The 14,907-nt window shown below is 42.2% G+C and overlaps 1 protein-coding gene across 2 annotated transcripts in view; it reads left to right on the forward strand.

The window, feature by feature from the left end:
- tacr1a (tachykinin receptor 1a) overlaps positions 1–14,907 on the forward strand; it is a 104,623-nt gene that overhangs the window by 72,402 nt on the left and 17,314 nt on the right. The gene's annotated exons all lie outside the window — the stretch shown is intronic.

The following is a 14,907-nucleotide window of genomic DNA, read 5'->3' on the forward strand; positions in this document are numbered from 1 at the left end:
GTTGTGAGTGTAAGTACATATTTATTTTTAATACTATAACAAAAAAAAGGCAAACAAAAGGCGCGCACAATGGCGGAGAACAAACTTGACTAGAAAACACAACTTGCACTATGGCATGATTGTAGAGAAAAAAACAAAACTCAACAACTGTGACATAAAAAAAAATGTACGTGGCATGAGTAGGAGGGAAACTATGGGCAGAGTGATTAGCAGGCATGGCATGGCATGAAGGGAGTAGGGGTAAAGTCGCCAGGCTAAAGACATGATAATTGCAAACAGTTGTGAGACATGAAGACAGGGGCGTGACATGAGGACAAGGTGAAAACTAATGAGTTGGCATGGTAACAAAGCGAACAAGGAAGTGCAGGAACAGGAACCGAGTGTCCAAAAAACAAAACCGAACATGACCAAAACAAAACATGATCCCATAGACGTGACAAACATGTACGAAGGGTGACACAAAAAAAGCGTTCATCACCAAAACTTAATCAAACTTTATTTATGGAGCACCTTTCATGCATATGAATTGCAGAACATTGTCAGGACTTGGACTATGAGGTGGTTTGTTTTTCCGAGGCAAAGGGAAGTTGGGACGAGCAAGATGTGAGTGTAAGTACATATTTATTTTTAATACTATAACAAAAAAAGGCAAACAAAAGGCGCGCACAATGGCGGAGAACAAACTTGACTAGAAAACAAAACTAGCACTATGGCATGATTGTAGACAAACAAACGAAATTCAACAACTGTGACATAAAAAAAGAACTTACGTGGCATGAGCAGGAGGGAAACTATGGGCAGAGTGATTAGCAAGCATGGCATGGGATGAAGGGAGTAGGGGTAAAGTCGCCAGGCCGAAGACATGATAATTGCAAACAGTTGTGAGACATGAAGACAGGGGCGTGACATGAGGACAAGGTGAAAACTAATGAGTTGGCATGGTAACAAAGCAAACAAGGAAGTGCAGGAACAGGAACCGAGTGTCCAAAAAACAAAACCGAACATGACCAAAACAAAACATGATCCCATAGACGTGACAAACATGTACGAAGGGTGACACAAAAAAAGCGTTCATCACCAAAACTTAATCAAACTTTATTTATGGAGCACCTTTCATGCATATGAATTGCAGAACATTGTCAGGACTTGGACTATGAGGTGGTTTGTTTTTCCGAGGCAAAGGGAAATTGGGACGAGCAAGTTGTGAGTGTAAGTACATATTTATTTTTATTACTATAACAAAAAAAGGCAAACAAAAGGCGCGCACAATGGCGGAGAACAAACTTGACTAGAAAACAAAACTTGCACTATGGCATGACTGTAGACAAAAAAACAAAACTCAACAATTGTGACATAAAAAAAAAATCTTACGTGGCATGAGTAGGAGGGAAACTATGGGCAGAGTGACTAGCAGGCATGGCATGGCATGAAGGGAGTAGGGGTTAAGTCGCCAGGCTAAAGACATGATAATTGCAAACAGTTGTGAGAGATGAAGACAGGGGCGTGACATGAGGACAAGGTCAAAACTAATGAGTTGGCATGGTAACAAAGCAAACAAGGAAGTGCAGGAACAGGAACCGAGTGTCCAAAAAACAAAACCGAACATGACCAAAACAAAACATGATCCCATAGACGTGACAAACATGTACGAAGGGTGACTCAAAAAAAGCGTTCATCACCAAAACTTAATCAAACTTTATTTATGGAGCACCTTTCATGCATATGAATTGCAGAACATTGTCAGGACTTGGACTATGAGGTGGTTTGTTTTTCCGAAGCAAAGGGAAATTGGGACGAGCAAGTTGTGAGTGTAAGTACATATTTATTTTTATTACTATAACAAAAAAAGGCAAACAAAAGGCGCGCACAATGGCGGAGAACAAACTTGACTAGAAAACAAAACTTGCACTATGGCATGACTGTAGACAAAAAAACAAAACTCAACAATTGTGACATAAAAAAAAAATCTTACGTGGCATGAGTAGGAGGGAAACTATGGGCAGAGTGACTAGCAGGCATGGCATGGCATGAAGGGAGTAGGGGTTAAGTCGCCAGGCTAAAGACATGATAATTGCAAACAGTTGTGAGAGATGAAGACAGGGGCGTGACATGAGGACAAGGTCAAAACTAATGAGTTGGCATGGTAACAAAGCAAACAAGGAAGTGCAGGAACAGGAACCGAGTGTCCAAAAAACAAAACCGAACATGACCAAAACAAAACATGATCCCATAGACGTGACAAACATGTACGAAGGGTGACTCAAAAAAAGCGTTCATCACCAAAACTTAATCAAACTTTATTTATGGAGCACCTTTCATGCATATGAATTGCAGAACATTGTCAGGACTTGGACTATGAGGTGGTTTGTTTTTCCGAAGCAAAGGGAAATTGGGACGAGCAAGTTGTGAGTGTAAGTACATATTTATTTTTATTACTATAACAAAAAAAGGCAAACAAAAGGCGCGCACAATGGCGGAGAACAAACTTGACTAGAAAACAAAACTAGCACTATGGCATGATTGAAGACAAAAAAACAAAACTCAACAACTGTGACATTAAAAAAAAAAACTTACGTGGCATGAGCAGGAGGGAAACGATGGGCAGAGTGATTAGCAGGCATGGCATGGCATGAAGGGAGTAGGGGTTAAGTCGCCGGGTTTAAGTAAAAGACATGATAATTACAAACAGGTGTGAGACATGAGGACAGGGCCGTGACATGAGGACAAGGTCAAAACTAATGAGTTGGCATGGTAACAAAGCAAACAAGGAAGTGCAGGAACAGGAACCGAGTGTCCAAAAAACAAAACCGAACATGACCAAAGCAAAACATGATCCCATAGACGTGACAAACATGTACGAAGGGTGACACAAAAAAAGCGTTCATCACCAAAACTCAATCAAACTTTATTCATGGAGCACCTTTCATGCATATGAATTGCAGAACATTGTCAGGACTTGGACTATGAGGTGGTTTGTTTTTCCGAGGCAAAGGGAAATTGGGACGAGCAAGTTGTGAGTGTAAGTACATATTTATTTTTATTACTGTAACAAAAAAAGGCAAACAAAAGGCGCGCACAATGGCGGAGAACAAACTTGATTAGAAAACAAAACTAGCACTATGGCATGACTGTAGATAAAAAAACAAAACTCAACAACTGTGACATTAAAAAAAAAAACTTACGTGGCATGAGGAGGAGGGAAACTATGGGCAGAGTGATTAGCAGGCATGGCATGGCATGAAGGGAGTAGGGGTTAAGTCGCCAGGCCGAAGACATGATAATTGCAAACAGTTGTGAGACATGAAGACAGGGGCGTGACATGAGGACAAGGTGAAAACTAATGAGTTGGCATGGTAACAAAGCAAACAAGGAAGTGCAGGAACAGGAACCGAGTGTCCAAAAAACAAAACCGAACATGACCAAAACAAAACATGATCCCATAGACGTGACAAACATGTACGAAGGGTGACACAAAAAAAGCGTTCATCACCAAAACTTAATCAAACTTTATTTATGGAGCACCTTTCATGCATATGAATTGCAGAACATTGTCAGGACTTGGACTATGAGGTGGTTTGTTTTTCCGAGGCAAAGGGAAATTGGGACGAGCAAGTTGTGAGTGTAAGTACATATTTATTTTTATTACTATAACAAAAAAAGGCAAACAAAAGGCGCGCACAATGGCGGAGAACAAACTTGACTAGAAAACAAAACTTGCACTATGGCATGACTGTAGACAAAAAAACAAAACTCAACAATTGTGACATAAAAAAAAAATCTTACGTGGCATGAGTAGGAGGGAAACTATGGGCAGAGTGATTAGCAGGCATGACATGGCATGAAAGGAGTAGGGGTTAAGTCGCCAGGCTAAAGACATGATAATTGCAAACAGTTGTGAGAGATGAAGACAGGGGCGTGACATGAGGACAAGGTCAAAACTAATGAGTTGGCATGGTAACAAAGCAAACAAGGAAGTGCAGGAACAGGAACCGAGTGTCCAAAAAACAAAACCGAACATGACCAAAACAAAACATGATCCCATAGACGTGACAAACATGTACGAAGGGTGACACAAAAAAAGCGTTCATCACCAGAACTTGAATAACTTTTGAAATAAGTTAACAATTATTTTTATTTTTAAGACTTATCAAGTATATTTAATGTTCTAAAAGTTTAGAAAATTTCAACTTCGAGATGCCATGGACTTCTGAACCAAAGACATTTGTAGTTGAGGACTATTTTCGGCTGAGTTCTATCCACGCGGCTCAATTGCAATTCAAAGAACGGTTTTGGATGTCGTGAATTTCCTGCCCACAGAATGATCTACAGATGGGTCAACAAGTTCCGAACCCATGGGACCGTTAATTACCGCAATCGTAAAGAAAATCACACTCTGGGCGACCGAGATGATCAAGGACAGCACAGGACGTGGATGCAGTCAGAGACTCTTTTGTTCACAGCCCAGGCAAGTCTGTACGTCGACGAAGTCAGGAACTTGGACTGAACCGGGAATCTCTGCAGAGAATTTTGATCGCAGATCTCGACCTCTATCGTTACAGGATACAGATTACCGTTTTTCCTTAAATTGCCGCCGGGGCGCTAATTAATTTAAAACCCCTTCTCACTCCTGCGCTTACCAAAGGCATGCAGTAAAAGTAAGCATGCGCTAATTATTTTAAAACCTTTTCTCACTCCGGCACTTACCAAAGGCATGCAGTAAAAAAATTAGTGTGATTTAAGGATACCATCATGAAAAGCACATTTAATAAAAAAGAAACGTTATTATGGTCTTACTTGTACTTATACATATAGTCCATGCCAACTCCTTCTGATCAAAAGCATCGATAACTTGTTTATAGAAGTCTTCCTTATCTTTCTTCAGTTTTAAAAGTCTCTCTGTCTCAATGGAGATCTTCCTTTATTACCTCCTCCAGCGCACATCAAGTCACTCATTTCACTTCTTCTGCAGCAGAGTAGTCGCAAGAAGGATCACTATATGGGCATGGCAAATTGGAATTACCAATCTGGGACTGGTGGAAGAATTCAAATGCACCAAAGCAAGGCTGGTCATGACGCTAACCGAAACTGAGGATACAGTCATTCGAACAGCGGCCCCCAGAGTAACAGCGGGAAGGAAGTGGATTCCATCAGAAGCTGTTCAAAGTGCAAAGTCTGCTCTTCAATTCAGAGATGTGGTTGGGCAAGTACAGCATGGGAGAGCAGGACTCGGACTCGTCCCAAAAAACTCCCCGATGGCACAAAGCAACATCAGAGCAGAAGAGACGGCTAGTAGTAGAGGAAGTCAGGAGACAGGAGGAGAGAGAGCGACATGCTAAAGCCGTCTCAATGGCCAAGCAGGGGAGATGGACCAACTGGGAAAGCCTGGAGAAGAAAAAGCTCAACTGGTATGACATCTGGCAGATGGAGGGAGCACGGCTGAGTTTTATCATCAGAGTCACGTACGACCTGCTACCGTCCCCCCTAAATCTGAAAACCTGGTACGGAGAAGATCCCGCCTGTTCCCTGTGTCAAGTACCTGCATCTCTAAGACATATCCTATCAGGGTGTACTATAAGTCTCACCCATGGACGCTATACTTGGCGGCATAACCAAGTACTTAGAGAGCTTGCAAAAACACTGGAACGGAGGCGAACCACCACAAACAATCTCCCACAAACACCAGCAGGAAAGGTCCATTTCACACATTTTGTACCAGCTGGCCAACATCAAGAGTGTCAAACGACACCAAATAATGCAAGCATCCTGCAGTCGGCTCGGGATTGGAATTTGGAAGTAGACCTTGATAAAAAGCTTGTGTTTCCCCCAGAAATAATGGCTACAACACTCCGGCCAGACATGGTCCTGTGGTCTCCATCAGCAAAGCTGGCTTATGTCGTGGAGCTGACAGTACCATGGGAAGAAGGGGTTGAAGAGGCTTACGAGAGGAAGAGAAACAAATATTCTGACCTGGCAGCTGAAGCATCCCAGAACGGCTGGAAGACCAACATTTTCCCAGTTGGGGTTGGGATGCAGGGGATTTATTGCCACGTCTACCATCAGTCTGTTGAGGAAAATGGGGTTGAAAGGACGCTCCCTCCAACAGGCTATCAAGTCCATGTCGAATGCTGCCGAAAAAGCCAGCAACTGGCTCTGGATTAAGCGCAAGGACCCCAACTGGGCGGTAAGATAAGAGACAATGGTATGCGGTCAGGGAAAAGGACGACCCTGCCTTGCATAGTCCAACAGGATATGGAGGGGGGTGTACCTGGGACGCTAAGCACACCGTTGAGCCCTCTGGAGACGTGGTGGGCTTCAAATCAACGAAACGTCGATGAAGCAGGGTGCCCACCTGAAGACCCCAATGACATACATACCCTCCCTTTCACAACTCCACACCGACTGCTACCGTCAAGACTGTTCCTACTTACCAAAGGGATTGAAACATCTAGTTCTATTTGCTTTACTAGCGCCCTCTACCACCAGGAGGCAGGAGTCATTTAATGACTCATATTTGACAGACACAACTACGGTATTGTGACGGTCTCAAGCCGTCGTCTTGCGGGTTCCCCGGACCACCAAGGAAGGACATGGCTTGAGCAGTTTGTCTTTATTTATTTTTCAATAAAACCTCAGTCCAGGTCGGTCTTCCGCTCCCCCTCTCTGCTCGCTCCTCCTCTCCAGCGGGCCCTGCCTGTCTGTCGGACCGTCGGCTCCAAAGGTATATTAATAAAACATAACTGCTTACTGTTCTTTTTAGCATACCAGTATTAGATCACGGGTACAAGCGGCCGAAATGAGTTTCCTCCGCCGGGTGGCGGGGCTCTCCCTTAGAGATAGGGTGAGAAGCTCTGCCATCCGGGAGGAACTCAAAGTAAAGCCGCTGCTCCTCCACATCGAGAGGAGCCAGATGAGGTGGCTCGGGCATCTGGTCAGGATGCCACCCGAACGCCTCCCTAAGGAGGTGTTTAGGGCACGTCCAACCGGTAGGAGGCCACGGGGAAGACCCAGGACACGTTGGGAAGACTATGTCTCCCGGCTGGCCTGGGAACGCCTCGGGATCCCCCGGGAAGAGCTAGACGAAGTGGCTGGAGATAGGGAAGTCTGGGTTTCCCTGCTTAGGCTGCTGCCCCCGCGACCCGACCTCGGATAAGCGGAAGATAATGGATGGATGGATGTATTAAATAGCTTGGACCTTATATATCCTACTGAATAGCTCTTAATATTCTTCCCTTTATGCGATTTCAAATTACCGGTATTGAAATCACCCTCCTCCATTTGGAAAATGATGACAGGGGAAGTGTCACTCGTGACATCATGAGTTTGACCCGGCGGTAATTCAAGGCAGGCGCATACTATATGCCCTGCGGTAATTCAAGGAAACATGGTAAACAAAAGCTCACACCTGCCGACATGAGGAAACGAGTGATCAAGTGCCAGTGGTTTTGCGATACGATTGACGCCGCGCCAGACTTCCTTGACAATGTCTGGTTTTCGGATGAGGCACATTTTCTGCTGTCTGGTCATTTGAACTCTAAGAACAACATCTTCTGGGGTAGCAGACCTCCTGAGTACGGTCTGCAAAGGCCGTTACAGTCTGTCAAGTGCACTGCACGGGTCGCCATGTGACAATCAACACCGAGCGATATGGCAAACACTTGGTCGACGAAAAGAGGTCCTCAGGGACCTCAAGTGGTTCTAACAGGATGGTGCCTCCCCCCCACACACCTCAAACAAATCATTGGCTTGGCTGCAGCATCGTCTCCCTGAGCGACTGATCAGCCGCAGGTGTGACCCGGAGTGGTCGCCGCATTCACCCAGATTTTTATCTTAAGGACAGGGTGTATGGCAACAACCCCCGGACTATCCCTGATGTGAATCATATTTGTGAATTATATTTATATAGCGCTTTTCTCAAGTGACTCAAAGCGCTTTACATAGTGACACCCAATATCTAAGTTACATTTAAACCAGTGTGGGTGGCACTGGGAGCAGGTGGGTAAAGTGCCTTGCCCAAGGACACAACGGCAGTGACTAGGATGGCACAAGCGGGAATCGAACCTGCAACCCTCAAGTTGCTGGCACGGCCGCTCTACCAACCGAGCTATGCCGCCCCGATCTGAAGGCAGCAATCACGGCAGCAATAAGAGCGATCCCAAGGGAAGAATGTGGGAGGGTCATGGAGAACTTTGCCCGCCGGATCCAAATGTGCTGGCAGCAACGGGGAGATCATTTAGAGCACTTTTTTTTTAGCGCCAGTTAAACAAAGAGTTTTTGTGGTACAGACTTGAAATTTTACAGTCTTCAGAGTCCAGTCCATAGTGGATCTAACATAATAGTGAGCGTCCAGACCATAGTGGATCTAACATAATAGTGAGAGTCCAGTCCATAGTGGATCTAACATAATAGTGAGAGTCCAGTCCATAGTGGATCTAACATAATAGTGAGAGTCCAGACCATAGTGGATCCAACATAATAGTGAGAGTCCAGTCCATACTGGATTTAACATAATTGTGAGAGTCCGGTCCATAGTGGATCCAACATAATAGTGAGAGTCCAGTCCATAGTGGATCTAACATAATAGAGTGAGAGTCCAGTCCATACTGGATCTAACATAATAGTGAGAGTCCAGTCCATAGTAGATCCAACATAATAGTGAGAGTCCAGTCCATAGTGGATCCAACGTAATAGTGAAAGTCCAGTCCATAGTGGATCCAACATAATAGTGAGAGTTCAGTCCATAGTGGATCTAACATAATAGCGAGAGTCCGGTCCATAGTGGATCTAACATAATAGTGAGAGTCCAGTCCATAGATGATCTAACATAATAGTGTGAGAGTCCAGTCCATACTGGATTTAACATAATTGTGAGAGTCCGGTCCATAGTGGATCCAACATAATAGTGAGAGTCCAGTCCATAGTGGATCTAACATAATAGAGTGAGAGTCCAGTCCATACTGGATCTAACATAATAGTGAGAGTCCAGTCCATAGTAGATCCAACATAATAGTGAGAGTCCAGTCCATAGTGGATCCAACGTAATAGTGAAAGTCCAGTCCATAGTGGATCCAACGTAATAGTGAGAGTCCAGTCCATAGTGGATCTAACATAATAGTGAGCGTCCAGACCATAGTGGATCTAACATAATAGTGAGAGTCCGGTCCATAGTGGATCTAACATAATAGTGAGAGTCCAGACCATAGTGGATCCAACATAATAGTGAGAGTTCAGTCCATAGTGGATCCAACATAATAGCGAGAGTCCGGTCCATAGTGGATCTAACATAATAGTGAGAGTCCAGTCCATAGATGATCTAACATAATAGTGTGAGAGTCCAGTCCATACTGGATTTAACATAATTGTGAGAGTCCGGTCCATAGTGGATCCAACATAATAGTGAGAGTCCAGTCCATAGTGGATCTAACATAATAGAGTGAGAGTCCAGTCCATACTGGATCTAACATAATAGTGAGAGTCCAGTCCATAGTAGATCTAACATAATTGTGAGAGTCCAGTCCATAGTGGATCCAACGTAATAGTGAAAGTCCAGTCCATAGTGGATCCAACATAATAGTGAGAGTTCAGTCCATAGTGGATCTAACATAATAGCGAGAGTCCGGTCCATAGTGGATCTAACATAATAGTGAGAGTCCAGTCCATAGATGATCTAACATAATAGTGTGAGAGTCCAGTCCATACTGGATTTAACATAATTGTGAGAGTCCGGTCCATAGTGGATCCAACATAATAGTGAGAGTCCAGTCCATAGTGGATCTAACATAATAGAGTGAGAGTCCAGTCCATACTGGATCTAACATAATATAGAGAGTCCAGTCTATAGTAGATCTAACATAATAGTGAGAGTCCAGTCCATAGTGGATCCAACGTAATAGTGAAAGTCCAGTCCATAGTGGATCCAACGTAATAGTGAGAGTCCAGTCCATAGTGGATCTAACATAATAGTGAGAGTCCAGTCCATAGTGGATCTAACATAATAGAGTGAGAGTCCAGTCCATACTGGATCTAACATAATAGTTAGAGTCCAGTCCATACTGGATCTAACATAATAGTGAGAGTCCAGTCCATACTGGATCTAACTAATAGTGAAAGTCCAGTCCATAGTTGGTCTAACATAATAGTGAGAGTCCAGTCCATAGTGGATCTAACATAATAGTGAGAGTCCAGTCCATATTTGATCTAACATAATAGAGTGAGAGTCCAGTCCATACTGGATCCAACATAATAGTTAGAGTCCAGTCCATACTGGATCTAACATAATAGTGAGAGTCCAGTCCATACTGGATCTAACTAATAGTGAAAGTCCAGTCCATAGTTGGTCTAACATAATAGTGAGAGTCCAGTCCATACTGGATCTAACATAATAGTTAGAGTCCAGTCCATAGTGGATCTAACATAATAGTGGGAGTCCAGTCCATAGTGGATCTAACATAATAGTGAGAGTCCAGTCCATAGTGGATCTAACATAATAGTGAGAGTCCAGTCCATAGTGGATCTAACATAATAGTGAGAGTCCATTCCATAGTGGATCTAACATAATAGTGAGAGTCCAGTCCATACTGGATCCAACATAATAGTGAGAGTCCAGTCCATACTGGATCCAACATAATAGTGAGAGTCCAGTCCATAGTGGATCTAACATAATAGTGAGCATCCAGACCATAGTGGATCTAGCATAATAGTGAGAGTCCAGTCCATAGTGGATCTAATATAATAGTGAGAGTCCAGTCCATAGTGGATCTAACATAATAGTGAGAGTCCAGTCCATAGTGGATCCAACATAATAGTGAGAGTCCAGTCCATACTGGATCTAACATAATAGTGAGAGTCCAGTCCATACTGGATCTAATATAATAGTGAGAGTCCAGTCCATAGTTGGTCTAACATAATAGTGAGAGTCCAGTCCATAGTGGATCTAACATAATAGTGAGAGTCCAGTCCATAGTGGATCCAACGTAATAGTGAGAGTCCAGTCCGTAGTGGATCTAGCATAATAGTGAGAGTCCAGTCCATAGTGGATCTAATATAATAGTGAGAGTCCAGTCCATAGTGGATCTAACATAATAGTGAGAGTCCAGTCCATAGTGGATCCAACATAATAGTGAGAGTCCAGTCCATACTGGATCTAACATAATAGTGAGAGTCCAGTCCATACTGGATCTAATATAATAGTGAGAGTCCAGTCCATAGTTGGTCTAACATAATAGTGAGAGTCCAGTCCATAGTGGATCCAACATAATAGTGAGAGTCCAGTCCATAGTGGATCCAACGTAATAGTGAGAGTCCAGTCCGTAGTGGATCTAGCATAATAGTGAGAGTCCAGTCCATAGTGGATCTAAGATAATAGTGAGAGTCCAGTCCATAGTGGATCTAACATAATAGTGAGAGTCCAGTCCATAGTGGATCTAACATAATAGTGAGAGTCCGGTCCATAGTGGATCTAACATAATAGTGAGAGTCCAGTCCATAGTGGATCTAACATAATAGTGAGAGTCCATTCCATAGTGGATCTAACATAATAGTGAGAGTCCAGTCCATAGTGGATCTAACATAATAGTGAGAGTCCAGTCCATACTGGATCTAACACAATAGTGAGAGTCCAGTCCATAGTGGATCTAAGATAATAGTGAGAATCCAGTCCATACTGGATCTAACATAATAGTGAGAGTCCAGTCCATAGTGGATCTAACATAATAGTGAGAGTCCAGTCCATAATGGATCCAACATAATAGTGAGAGTCTAGTCCATAATGGATCCAACATAATAGTGAGAGTCCAGTCCATAGTGGATCTAACATAATAGAGTGAGAGTCCAGTCCATACTGGATCTAACATAATAGTTAGAGTCCAGTCCATACTGGATTTAACATAATAGTGAGAGTCCAGTCCATACTGGATCTAATTAATAGTGAAAGTCCAGTCCATAGTTGGTCTAACATAATAGTGAGAGTCCAGTCCATAGTGGATCTAACATAATAGTGAGAGTCCAGTCCATAGTTGATCTAACGTAATAGTGAGAGTCCAGTCCATAGTGGATCTAACATAATAGTGAGAGTCCAGTCCATAGTGGGACCAGCAGGAGACGGTCAGCAGTGCAGATGTCCCCAACCGATGCACAGGCGAGAGGTCCACCCCGGGGTCCTGACTCTGGACAGCCAGCACTTCAACCATGGCCACCGGACCTGAAACCCACGGGGAATTTCAGCGCTCTTAACATAATTGTAGCTAATAACCACGGAAATGGCCTCCGAGACCCATCTGCATGGTTTGTGGAGGAGACTACAGTCTGTGTGCAGGATGAAGTCACTTGTGGTCAATGTGACTCAGGTCTGAAGAGGTTGAAAGTGTTTCTAAAAATACTTACATATTTAAGCTTTTCTAAATTCATAATGAGACAGACATTATGCTGACATGATAAAATGATGTGTTTATGTGTAAATAAAGCTGTAGTTTATATTATTTAATTAAAAGCCAAATGCATGTTCTGCGTTGCATCATTCTGGAGTTGAGAAGGAAGAACATAGACCAGGGGTCACCAACCTTTTTGAAACCAAGAGCTATTCTGGGGTACTGATTAATGCCAAGGGCTACCAGTTTGATACACACTTAAATAAATTGTATTTCTGTCTTTCATTCCATCTTACATCTTATTTCCTTTTACAGAAGGTTTTTTGTAGGGATTAAATGATGAAAAAAAAACACTTAAGTGGTTTAAAAGAGGAGAAAACACAAAAAAAGTATAAAAAATAGCTAATTCGAATCTTTTTGAAAAAATTACAAAAATAATTTATGGAACATCATTAGTATTTTTTCCTGATTAAGATTATTTCAAAATTTCAATAACATGTTTTAAATAGGTTAAAATGCAATCTGCACTGTATTAGAATATATAACAAATTGGACCAAGCTATATTTCTAACAAAGATAAATCATTATTTCTTCTACATTTTCCAGTACCAAAAATTTTAAAAGAAATTCAAAATACTTTGATATAAGATTTAAATTTGATTCTACAGATTTGCCGGAATTTTTGGAATTTTAATCATAATAAGTTTGAAGAAATATTTCACAAATATTCTTCGTCGAAAAAACGGAAGTGTCAGAGTTATTTGTTGTCGAACCCCAAGATGCAGAGATGGAGGCAGGCATTGGATATGAAGACATGATTTAATATAAATAATAGAACAAGAACAAACAAAAAGCACGCACGTGGGCGGAATAACAAACTAAGGGAGCTAGCACTGGGAGCTAGAAAAACAAAAAGAAACTTTTGCATGGAAGCTAGTGGAAAACAAACAGAAAAACTGGAAATAGCTAATGCTGACAGAAACAGCTTATCACTACGACGACCAGGACAAAATGTAGCACGACAGGTAGTAGCTGTATCAAAACAACATGACACGAAAGCAACGACAAGAGCGACATGTGGCAACGAGAATACAATGATCCGGCCCTGACTGGAGGAACAAAGCAGGTAAAATAGGAGCTGGCTGATTGACACCAGGTGTGACCGGATGCCAATCAGCCACAGCTGAGTCAAAACAGGATACAGGGAGACAAACAGGAAGCTGGACCAAAATAAGAGCACTAGACAGGAACTAAGGACATGAAATACTATACACACAGAGGAGAAACTAAAACACAAACAAACTGTCAGTGGCAACTCTGACATAAAATGAAGAATTAAATTAAAATGTATTTATTATTCTTTACAATAAAACAAATACATTTACTTGAGCATTGATTTAAATTGTCAGGAAAGAAGAGGAAGGAATTTAAAAGGTAAAAATCGTATATGTGTTTAAAAATCCTAAAATAATTTTTAAGGTTGTATTTTTTCTCTAAAATGGTCTTTCTGAAAGTTATAAGAAGCAAAGTAAAAAAAAATATGAATTTATTTAAACAAGTTAAATATTTTCTTGGATTTTCAAATTCTTTTTGAGTTTTGTCTCTCTTAGAATCAAAAATGCTTAGCAAAGCGAGACCAGCTTGCTAGTGAATAAATACAATTTAAAAATTAGAGGCAGCTCACTGGTAAGTGCTGCTATTTGAGCAATTTTTAGAACGGGCCAGTGGGCGACTCATCTGGTCCTTACGGGCACCACGTTGGTGACCCCTGTTATAGAAGAAAAGATCATTTGAAATATTAGTATTCAAGGAAAACTTTCAAGGGGAACATTGCAGAAAAAAGACCATGTATTTTTTTAACCGATTTCCGAACTCTAAATGGGTGAATTTTGGCGAATTAAACGCCTTTCTGTTTATCGGTCTTTGAGCGATGACGTCAGAACGTGACGTCACCGAGGTAACACACCCGCCATATTCATTTTCACATTACAAACACAGGGTCTCAGCTCTGTTATTTTCCGTTTTTTCGACTATTTTTGGAACCTTGGAGACATCATGCCTCGTCGGTGTGTTGTCGGAGGGTGTAACAACACTAACAGGGAGGGATTCAAGTTGCACCACTGGCAAGAAATCTGCCACCAGACGCCCATTGAATGTACCAAAGTGTCTTCACATTTGACCGGCGATGCTAAGACAGACATGGCACAGAGATGTATGGATAACCTGCAGATGCATTTGCAACGATTAAGTCAACAAAATCACAAAGGTGAGTTTTGTTGATATTGTTGACTTATGTGCTAATCAGACATATTTGGTCACGGCATGACTGCCAGCTAATCGATGCTAACATGCTAAGCTAATCACTGCTAACATGCTATTTACGCTAGCTGTATTTACATTTGAAACTAGATACCCACGTTTAATGCGAAACAAACACTTACCAATCGACGGATTTAAGTTGCTCCAGTGTCAAAAGATGCGAAAGTCCTGATCGTTTGGTCCACACATTTTGCCGACGATGCTAATAAGGCAGCCATGCTATGGG

This window comes from Nerophis ophidion, linkage group LG07 (assembly GCF_033978795.1).
Source record: "Nerophis ophidion isolate RoL-2023_Sa linkage group LG07, RoL_Noph_v1.0, whole genome shotgun sequence".
Lineage (NCBI taxonomy): Eukaryota > Metazoa > Chordata > Actinopteri > Syngnathiformes > Syngnathidae > Nerophis > Nerophis ophidion.